This window comes from Ranitomeya imitator, chromosome 1, assembly GCF_032444005.1.
Source record: "Ranitomeya imitator isolate aRanImi1 chromosome 1, aRanImi1.pri, whole genome shotgun sequence".
Taxonomy (NCBI): domain Eukaryota; kingdom Metazoa; phylum Chordata; class Amphibia; order Anura; family Dendrobatidae; genus Ranitomeya; species Ranitomeya imitator.
Window position 1 is genome coordinate 708,863,371 of NC_091282.1, and position 9,970 is coordinate 708,873,340.

Genomic DNA, 9,970 nt, shown 5'->3' on the forward strand with positions numbered 1-9,970 from the left:
GGTAAGCATCTTTGCCTGTATACTGGTGTTTTTTTGTTTAGAATAGTGGAGGTTTTTCCTCTTATGGTGTTTTTTTAGATTAGGACTGCCAATATGTAAGGACCCTTGACGTGGGTTGGCAGCTTAAATATTGTGGCCATAATATCGACCAATACCTTGCATACATTGTTATGTTTTTGGTGCACTGTATATTTTTTCCAGGGTGCGGCTGGGCCCTAGATGGCTCTGTACACTGTGGCCTCTGTTCGCACAGGATGCATTATGGTAAGCCCGCTATATGGCGTCATTAATAGGCTTTGAGCCATATACTTTGCATTCCTGTGTGAACACGCCACAAACAGACTATTTGTTTGCACAGGGGCACCAAGCGGCCAATTCCTCATTGTAGGGTGGCTGCATTATCGGTATTATTGCACCTGTGTATTTGCCATCTTAACTTGGGTCCGCTGCACCCTGGTTAGTGCAATTGTTGGAGGCCTTGAACAGGTAAGCATCTTTGCCTGTATACTGGTGTTTTTTTGACCTTATGAGAGACTCAGCAGTAAGGTACTACAACACCCAGGCGCTAGAGGAAGGCTACTGATTTCTACCTGGATAAGGGGACTCTGGATTTGCCTACAAACCGACCGGACTCTGCCTGCCCTGTGATCTGGTGCTCTGGACTGCGGATGCTGAAGTCTTCAGTAAAAAGGTAAAGAGACTGCAACCTTGTGTCCTCGTTCTTCACTGCGCCTCTCACCATCCACCATCTATACACTGGCAAGCCCTGGGGATACACTTCACCTGTGGGAAGGTATACCATCTAGCTGCCATAACATCACCCCAGCGGACCCCTTAAGCAGCGTCGGTCACCCTGACCGAATAGCACAGGTGGCATCACGAACATAAACTCTATCCCTTTAAAGACCACCCCCTTATTTACAACGGACGTCCCTAGGGCCACAGACCGAGACAGCCACCGTGACATCCCCCTTGAGAACCGAAGGACCCGGTACCGAGTACCCCACTGCCCACGGGGGCGATCCAATTTTGGCGTCACGGACAGGATCTACTTAAGCCTGAAAATCGGGTCATGTGCACCTAAGAACTGTGCCAGAATTGTGCTTGAACTGTGATTTATTAAAGGACTGTGTATTGCAAGAAGATTGCCAAAAATTCCCGCGAAAAATTGCCGCTATTACAGCACCACAAGGAGCGCAGAAAAAGATGGGCGTGTCATAGTGGGCGTGAACGAACTGAGAAGCGTGAAAAATAATGGCCGCCCAGACTAAATATCTCTGTACCTTGAGGACGTGTCCGTCAGCAGCCGAGATCCACCTCCTGATCCTCAATGGCAGGCGGAGACAAAGAAACAGAAGCCGCGCCTGGAGAAGAGAGTGGGAAAAGGACGAGGAAGGAGCCAGCCACGTAGAGGACGCCATGGCCAGCCGTCCGGAACCAGACCGTGGGGGAGAGGCCGAGGACTCCCCCAGCCACCTGGAGGGACACTGCGGCCAGGCATCACATCACCTGTTGGCCCTCACCTCTTGCAGGCCGGCGTGGAGGAGTTAATCGACCAGCTCCTACAGATGCGGCTGAGCGCAAAGACCCCATGCCAGGTGACGCCTGCGGAGGATCCACCAGCGCCGCCTCTGACACCGCTGCAGACGCCACCACCAGAGAAAAGCCGGCACCGAAGACACCGATGCAGCAGGTAAGGTCGCCGACCCTGCCCCGGTGACTGAAGAACTGCTAATAGGCCCTGTAGCAGAGCCACCTCCCCGCGGTACCCATCGGCTCCAGCATCTTGAGCCTTGGGACTAGGCCACGGGAATGGAGTAATTCATGAAGGCCTCAATTGCGCCCACCACCCTGCCGGGTGAGCTATATGCAGAGCGGACTGTGTACCGCTGGGTGAATCCCGGACTTTATGGGGTTCCCAGGGGCGGAGAAGCAGAAGGGAGAAACCGTGGAAGTTCTAAGTTGGGGGGACCACCAAGCCCAGCTTGCCCGCGAATGGGAAGAGAGGGAGGAGAAACATCAGGCCCAGCACAGAGCCTTTGACAAACGTGATCTACAGGTCAAAGCCCAGGCCCGCAAGGACTGCACCGCTAACCAGGCCCACGCGTAAGCAGGGTACAGTGGTCGCCTTTAAACTGCAAGGAGGATGGGGCTTTTTATCAAAGAACAGGGACTATACACCGAAATTTTTACGAACAGGAGAGACGTAGAATCTCATCTCTGGGAAGGACATCCAGATAGAGACCTGTATCCAGGAGATAATGTCGCCTACACCAGGCACTTTGGTGAAAAGGGATGGTTTGCTCTGACTGTACACAAGCAAACAAGCCCCATGACACCCAGCTCTAAGACACCATCTATGTCGTCTCCTGTCACAACAGCGCCACCTTGTGTTAACACAACTGCCACTACAACCACCACTACTGCCACTCCTACCTGCACTCTTACAAGAACCACTGTGTGTGTGTGTGTGTGTACTGTTACCACCACAGAAACTGCGGTAACTACGGAACCAACTCCAACGGTAACCTGTACTAAGGTTACTCCTGAACAGAACTCATCTGGAGTGAGGGAGCCCCATACGTAGCACCTGATAGCCGCCGGTATCTGAGAGGACTGCCCCCACCAGTGCTACCGCCAGAACTATTTCAGTAATCTAGAAATCTGAAAAGACTGTAAATAGTTACTAATCATCCTTTCTGCTGTTTCCCAAATTCTGAACCCGTCCAGGGTTATTCCTTAAAGGGGTCCCATGTTTAAAGGGATCGTCAAGTTTCGTTTTGCATCAAAGAACACTTGAATCATGGACGGTGTATGATTCACAAACTGTCCTTGTAAATAGTTGGCACCTTCTTAAGGGTGCTTCCTACTGGTTTTGCAACAGGAGGCTTTTACATAGACTGCCTCAAACAGAAACTGCTGTTAATCTTGTTGTGAGAATTACTTTGTTTTTCAGACCTGAAGAAAAACCCATTGGTGTGGCAGAATTCCGGGTCAGGATACACGTCTTGTAGCCCACCCAAACCAACGTTGGGGGTTCGTAACGGGTCCCACGCGTCACGTCACCTGTGTTGCTAAACTGACTTAATTGATGATGTGATTAATACTTTGCACTACCTCAGAAAAGACTTGAGTTTGCCCTTAAAGGGAATGTTGAATTGTTGCACTTTGTCAGAATAGAGTTAGTATAATAGATAGAATTAAGTTTACATAGTTGATAGTATGTAGCTAGAAGTCTATATAATAGGAAAATGTTTGATAATGCTGAATCTGACATTTGATGTACTTGTGAATAAATTGAAAGAAAATGCAGTGAGCCCGTGGGGGTTGATAGACTGTTCTGCATTTAAAGAAAGTGAACCTGTGGGGGTAGTTGATCAATTTTGCACTTAGAGAATAATAATTGTTTTGCACTTGAATAAAGATAGAATGTTTATCTTTGCACTTAATAGATAATATACCTGTATGGGTAATAGTGTGTCATAGTTAGCTAATATATTGTTGCTAAGATGTTCTGTTTCTAAAAGTAGGCCGGCACTGTAAATATGTTCTTTTGTTTGCAACGTTCAAGTGTCCTCACCTCCCATAAAGGGAAGCTTAGTATATATTAACTTGTTTTATAACATTTAAAAAAATTGTATGTCTTTTTGCTAATGTATTGTTGTTTTCATTTCCCAGTCCCGGAGTACTGGATTTAACCCCTTTCTGACATATGATGTACTATCCCTTTGAGGTGGGGTGGGCCCGTATGACCACCAACGGGATAGTACGTCATACGCGATCGGCCGCGCTCACGGGGGGAGTGCGGCAGATCGCGGCCGGGTGTCAGCTGACTATCGCAGCTGACATCCGGCACTATGTGCCAGGAGTGGTCACGGACCGCCCCCGGCACATTAACCCCCGGCACACTGCGATCAAACATGATCGCAGTGTGCCGGCGGTATAGGGAAGCATCGCACAGGGAGGGGGCTCCCTGTGTGCTTCCCTGAGACCCCCGGAGCAACGCGATGTGATTGCGTTGCTGCGAGGGTCTCTTATCTCCTCCTCCCTGCAGCAGACCCGGATCCAGGATGGCTGCGGCATCCAGGTCCTGCAGGGAGGTGTCTTCACTGCGTCTGCTCAGAGCAGGCACCGGGAAGCCAGGAGAAGTGCACGTCAGATCGCTGATCTGACACAGTGCACAGCAAAGTGTCAGATCAGTGATCTTACACTGTAACATGATGCCCCCCCTGGGGCAATGTTATAGTGTAAAAAAAAAAATAAAAAAAAATGCCACAAAAAAAAAATCTTCCTATAAATACATTTCTTTATCTAAATAATAAAAAAAAATAAAAGTACACATATTTGGTATCGCCGTGTCCGTAACGACCCCACCTATAAAACTATCACTAGTTAACCCCTTCAGTGAACACCGTAAAAAAAAATACGAGGCAAAAAACGCTTTATTCTCATACCGCCAAACAAAAAGTGGAATAACACGCGATCAAAAAGACTGATATAAATAACCATGGTACCGCTGAAAACGTCATCTTGTCCCGCAAAAAACGAGCTGCCATACAGCATTATCAGCAAACAAATAAAAAAGTTATAGTCCTCAGAATAAAGCGATGCAAAATAATTATTTTTTCTCTAAAATAGTTTTTATCATATAAAAGCGCCAAAACATAAAATAAGATATAAATGAAGTATCGCTGTAATCGTACTGACCCGAAGAATGAAACTGCTTTATCCATTTTACCAAACGTGGAATGGTATAAATGCCTCCCCCAAAAGAAATTCATGAATAGCTGGTTTTTGGTTATTCTGCCTCACAAAAATCGGAATAAAAAGCGATCAAAAAATGTCACGTGCCACGCAAAAAAAAGTCCTCACATGACTCTGTGGACCCAAATATGGAAAAATTATAGCTCTCAAAATGTGGTAAGGCAAAAAATATTTATTGCAATAAAAAGCGTCTTTCAGTGTGTGACGGCTGCCAATCATAAAAATCCGCTAAAAAACCCGCTATAAATAGTAAATCAAACACCCCTTCATCACCCCCTTAGTTAGGGGAAAATTAAAAAACTAAAAAAATGTATTCATTTCCATTTTCCCATTAGGGTTAGGGCTAGGGTTAGGGCTAGGGTTAGGGCTAGGGTTAAGGCTAGGCTTAGGGCTAGGGTTAGGGCTAGGGTTGGGGCTAGGGTTAAGGCTACAGTTAGGGTTGGGGCTAAAGTTAGGGTTGGGGCTAAAGTTAGGGTTAGGGTTGGGGCTACATTTATGGTTGGGAGTAGGATTGGGATTAGGGTTAGGGGTGTGTCAGGGTTAGAGGTGTGGATAGGGTTACCGTTGGGATAAGGGTTAGGGGTGTGTTTGGATTAGGGTTTCAGTTATAATTGGGGGTTTTCACTGTTTAGGCACATCAGGGGCTCTCCAAACGTGACATGGGGTCCGATCTCAATTCCAGCCAATTCTGCGTTAAAAAAGTAAAACAGTGCTCCTTCCCAAACACCCAAACAGGGGTTTACCCCAACATATGGGGTATCAGCGTACTCAGGACAAATTGGACAACAACTATTGGGGTCCAATTTCTCCTGTTACCCTTGGGAAAATACAAAACTGGGGGCTAAAAAATAATTTTTGTGGAAAAAAAGATTTTTTATTTTCACGGCTCTGCGTTATAAACTGTAGTGAAACACTTGGGGGTTCAAAGTTCTCACAACACATCTAGATAAGTTCCTTGGGGGGTCTAGTTTCCAATATATGGTCACTTGTGGGGGGTTTCTACTGTTTAGGTACATTAGGGGCTCTGCAAACGCAATGTGACGCCTGCAGACCAATCCATTTAAGTCTGCACTCCAAATGATGCTCCTTCCCCCCACATATCTGGTATCAGCGTACTCAGGACAAATTGGACAACAACTTTTAGGGTCCAATTTCAACTGTTACCCTTGGAAAAATACAAAACTGGGGACTAAAAAATAATTTTTGTGGGAAATAATTTTATTTTTATTTTTACGGCTCTGCATTATAAACTTCTGTGAAGCCCTAGGTGGGTCAAAGTGCTCACCACATATCTAGATAAGTTTCTTAGGGGGTCTACTTTACAAAATGGTGTCACTTGTGGGGGATTTCAATGTTTAGGCACATCAGGGGCTCTCCAAATGCAACATGGCATTCCCATCTCAATTCCAGTCAATTTTGCATTGAAAAGTCAAATGGCGCTCCTTCGCTTCCCACCTCTGTCATGCGCCCACATATGGGGTATCGGCGTACTCAGGACAAATTGTACAGCAACTTTTGGGGTCCAATTTCTTCTCTTACCTTCGGGAAAATAAAAAATTGGGGGCGAAAAGATCATTTTTGTGAAAAAATATGATTTTTTATTTTTACGGCTTTGCATTATAAATTTCTGTGAAGCAATTGGTGGGTCAAAGTGCTCACCACACATCTAGATAAGTTCCTTAGGGTGTCTACTTTCCAAAATGGTGTGACTTGTGGGGGGTTTCAATGTTTAGGCACATCAGTGGCTCTCCAAACGCAACATGGCATCCCATCTCAATTCTGTTATGATACGGTGGTCTAGGAGCAACATGGAACGAGCTCTGAAGGACGTGGTAACTGTACTGACCGCAGTCCCTAAGCTCAACACAACACTAGAAGTAGCCGTGGAATGCTCCTAACTCTCCCTAGGCATCTCGTCACAGCCTAAGAGCTAACTACCCCTAAAGAAAGAAGCAGGAAAACTATCTTGCCTCAGAGAAAATCCCCAAAGGATAGATTAGCCCCCCACAAATAATGACTGTGAGTGGAGAGGGAAAAGACATACACAGAATGAAACCAGGATGAGCACAGGAGGCCAGTCTAGCTAAATAGATAGGACAGGATGGAATACTGTGCGGTCAGTATAAAACACTACAAAAATCCACGCAGAGTTTACAAAAAAAACTCCACACCTGACTAAAGGTGTGGAGGGCAAATCTGCCTCCCAGAGCTTCCAGCAAGACAGAATAAATTCACACTGATAAGCTGGACAAACATAGAAAGCACAGAATGGATAAGTCCACAATCTATGGACTGAAAAGAGCAAGCAAAAACTTAGCTTAGCTGAACTGGTCAGGATAACAGGGAACTCCAAAGAGATGTGAATCCAACCAGAAACCATTTACAAGTGGCACTGGCTGAAGACAGAGCCGGACCTAAATAGCCGAGCAGAAGATAAGATAAGTGGAGGCAGCTGATGAGAGCTAACTCCAAGGAGCAGCCATACCACTAGAAACCACAAGAGGGAGCCCAAGAGCAGAACTCACAAAAGTGCCACTTACAACCACCGGAGGGAGCCCAAGAGCGGAATTCACAACAGTACCCCCCCTTGAGGAGGGGTCACCGAACCCTCACCAGAGCCCCCAGGCCGATTAGGACGAGCCAAGTGAAAAGCACGAACCAAATCGGTGGCATGGACATCGGAGGCAACAACCCAAGAATTATCCTCCTGGCCATAACCCTTCCACTTGACAAGATACTGAAGCCTCCGCCTCGAAAAACGAGAATCCAAAATCTTCTCAACCTCATATTCCAACTCTCCCTCAACCAACACCGGGACAGGAGAGTCAACCGAGGGAACAACGGGCACCACATATTTTCGCAACAAAGATCTATGGAAAACATTATGAATGGCAAAAGAGGCAGGAAGAGCCAAACGAAAAGACACCGGATTAATAATTTCAGAAATTTTATAAGGACCAATAAACCGAGACTTAAAATTAGGAGAAGAAACCTTCATAGGAACATGACGAGAAGACAACCAAACCAAATCCCCCACTGTTGTGAATTCTGTTATCGAACTCCCTCCTGTGGTCATGAATGGTACTTTGGCGAGTTCTGTCCATGGACTCCCTCTGGTGGCTGTGAGTGGAGCTGCTGCTTCTGAGGTTCCTTCCACAGGTGACGTAGTTTGTTCTTTGGCTGGCTGCTCTATTTAACTCCACTCAGATCATTACTCCATGCCAGCTGTCAATGTTCTTGTACTGGTTCAGTTCGCTCTTGGATCTTTCTGGTGACCTGTCTACTCCAGCAGAAGCTAAGTCCCTGCTAGTTTATTATTTGTTCATTGTTTCCTTGTCCAGCTTGCTATCATGATTTTGCCTTGCTAGCTGGAAGCTCTGGGATGCAGAGTGGCACCTCTGCACAGTGAGTCGGTGCGGAGGTCTTTTCGCACACTCTGCGTGGTCTTTTTGTAGTTTTTTGTGCTGACCGCAAAGATACCTTTCCTATCCTCTGTCTGTTTAGTAAGTCTGGCCTCCCTTTGCTGAAACCTGTTTCATTTCTGCGTTTGTGACTTTCATCTTAACGCACAGTCAATATATATGGGGGGCTGCCTTTTCCTTTGGGGAATTTCTCTGAGGCAAGGTAGGCTTTATTTTCTATCTTTAGGGCTAGTTAGCTCTTAGGCTGTGAAGAGGCGTCTAGGCAGAGTCAGGTATGCTCCACGGCTATTTCTAGTTGTTGTGATAGGATTAGGGGTTGCGGTCAGCAGAGCTCCCACTTCCCAGAGCTTGTCCTGTGTGAGTTTAACTATCAGGTCGTTCCGGGTGCTCCTAACCACCAGGTCCATAACACCCCACACGAAGCCGGGGACCAACACACCGACGGCGGTTAGCAAAACATTGAGCCCTTTCCTGAGACAACGTCAAATTGTCCACCACATGAGCCAAATCTGCTGCAGCTTGTCCACCACAGAATTAACACCAGGACAATCAGAAGGCTCAACCTGCCCAGAAGAAAAACGAGGATGAAAACCAAAATTACAAAAGAAAGGTGAAACCAAAGTAGCCGAACTAGCCCGATTATTAAGGGCAAACTCGGCCAACGGCAAGAAAGACACCCAATCATCCTGATCAGCAGACACAAAGCATCTCAAATAGGTCTCCAAGGTCTGATTAGTTCGCTCAGTTTGGCCATTAGTCTGAGGATGAAACGCCGAAGAAAAAGACAAATCAATGCCCATCCTAGCACAAAAGGCCCGCCAAAATCTAGAGACAAACTGAGAACCTCTGTCAGACACAATATTCTCTGGAATGCCATGCAAACGAACCACATGCTGAAAAAATAATGGAACCAGATCTGAGGAGGAAGGCAACTTAGGCAAAGGTACCAGATGGACCATTTTAGAGAACCGGTCACAAACAACCCAGATAACAGACATCTTCTGGGAAACAGGAAGATCCGAAATAAAATCCATGGAAATATGCGTCCAGGGCCTCTCAGGGACCGGCAAAGGCAAAAGCAACCCACTAGCGCGGGAACAGCAAGGCTTGGCCCGGGCGCAAGTCCCACAGGACTGCACAAAAGCACGCACATCGCGTGACAAGGAAGGCCACCAAAAGGACCTAGCAACCAAGTCTCTGGTACCAAAAATCCCAGGATGACCAGCCAACACTGAACAATGAACCTCAGAAATACCTTACTTGTCCATCTATCAGGAACAAACAGCTTCCCCACTGGACAGCGGTCAGGCCTATCAGCCTGAAATTCCTGAAGCACCGCCGCAAATCAGGGGAGATAGCAGAAAGAATCACCCCCTCCTTAAGAATGCCAACCGGCTCAAGGACTCCAGGAGAATCAGGCGAAAAACTCCTAGAGAGGGCATCAGCCTTAACATTCTTAGATCCCGGAAGATACGAGACCACAAAATCAAAACGGGAGAAAAACAGGGACCATCGAGCCTGTCTAGGATTCAGCCGCTTGGCCGACTCGAGGTAAATCAGATTCTTATGATCGGTCAGGACCACAACACGGTGTTTAGCTCCCTCAAGCCAATGTAGCCACTCCTCAAACGCCCACTTCATAGCCAACAACTCCCGATTGCCGACATCATAATTGCGTTCCGCAGGCGAAAACTTTCTGGAAAAAAAAAGCACACGGTTTCATCAAAGAACCATCAGACTCCCTCTGAGACAAAACGGCCCCTGCTCCAATCTCAGAAGCGTTG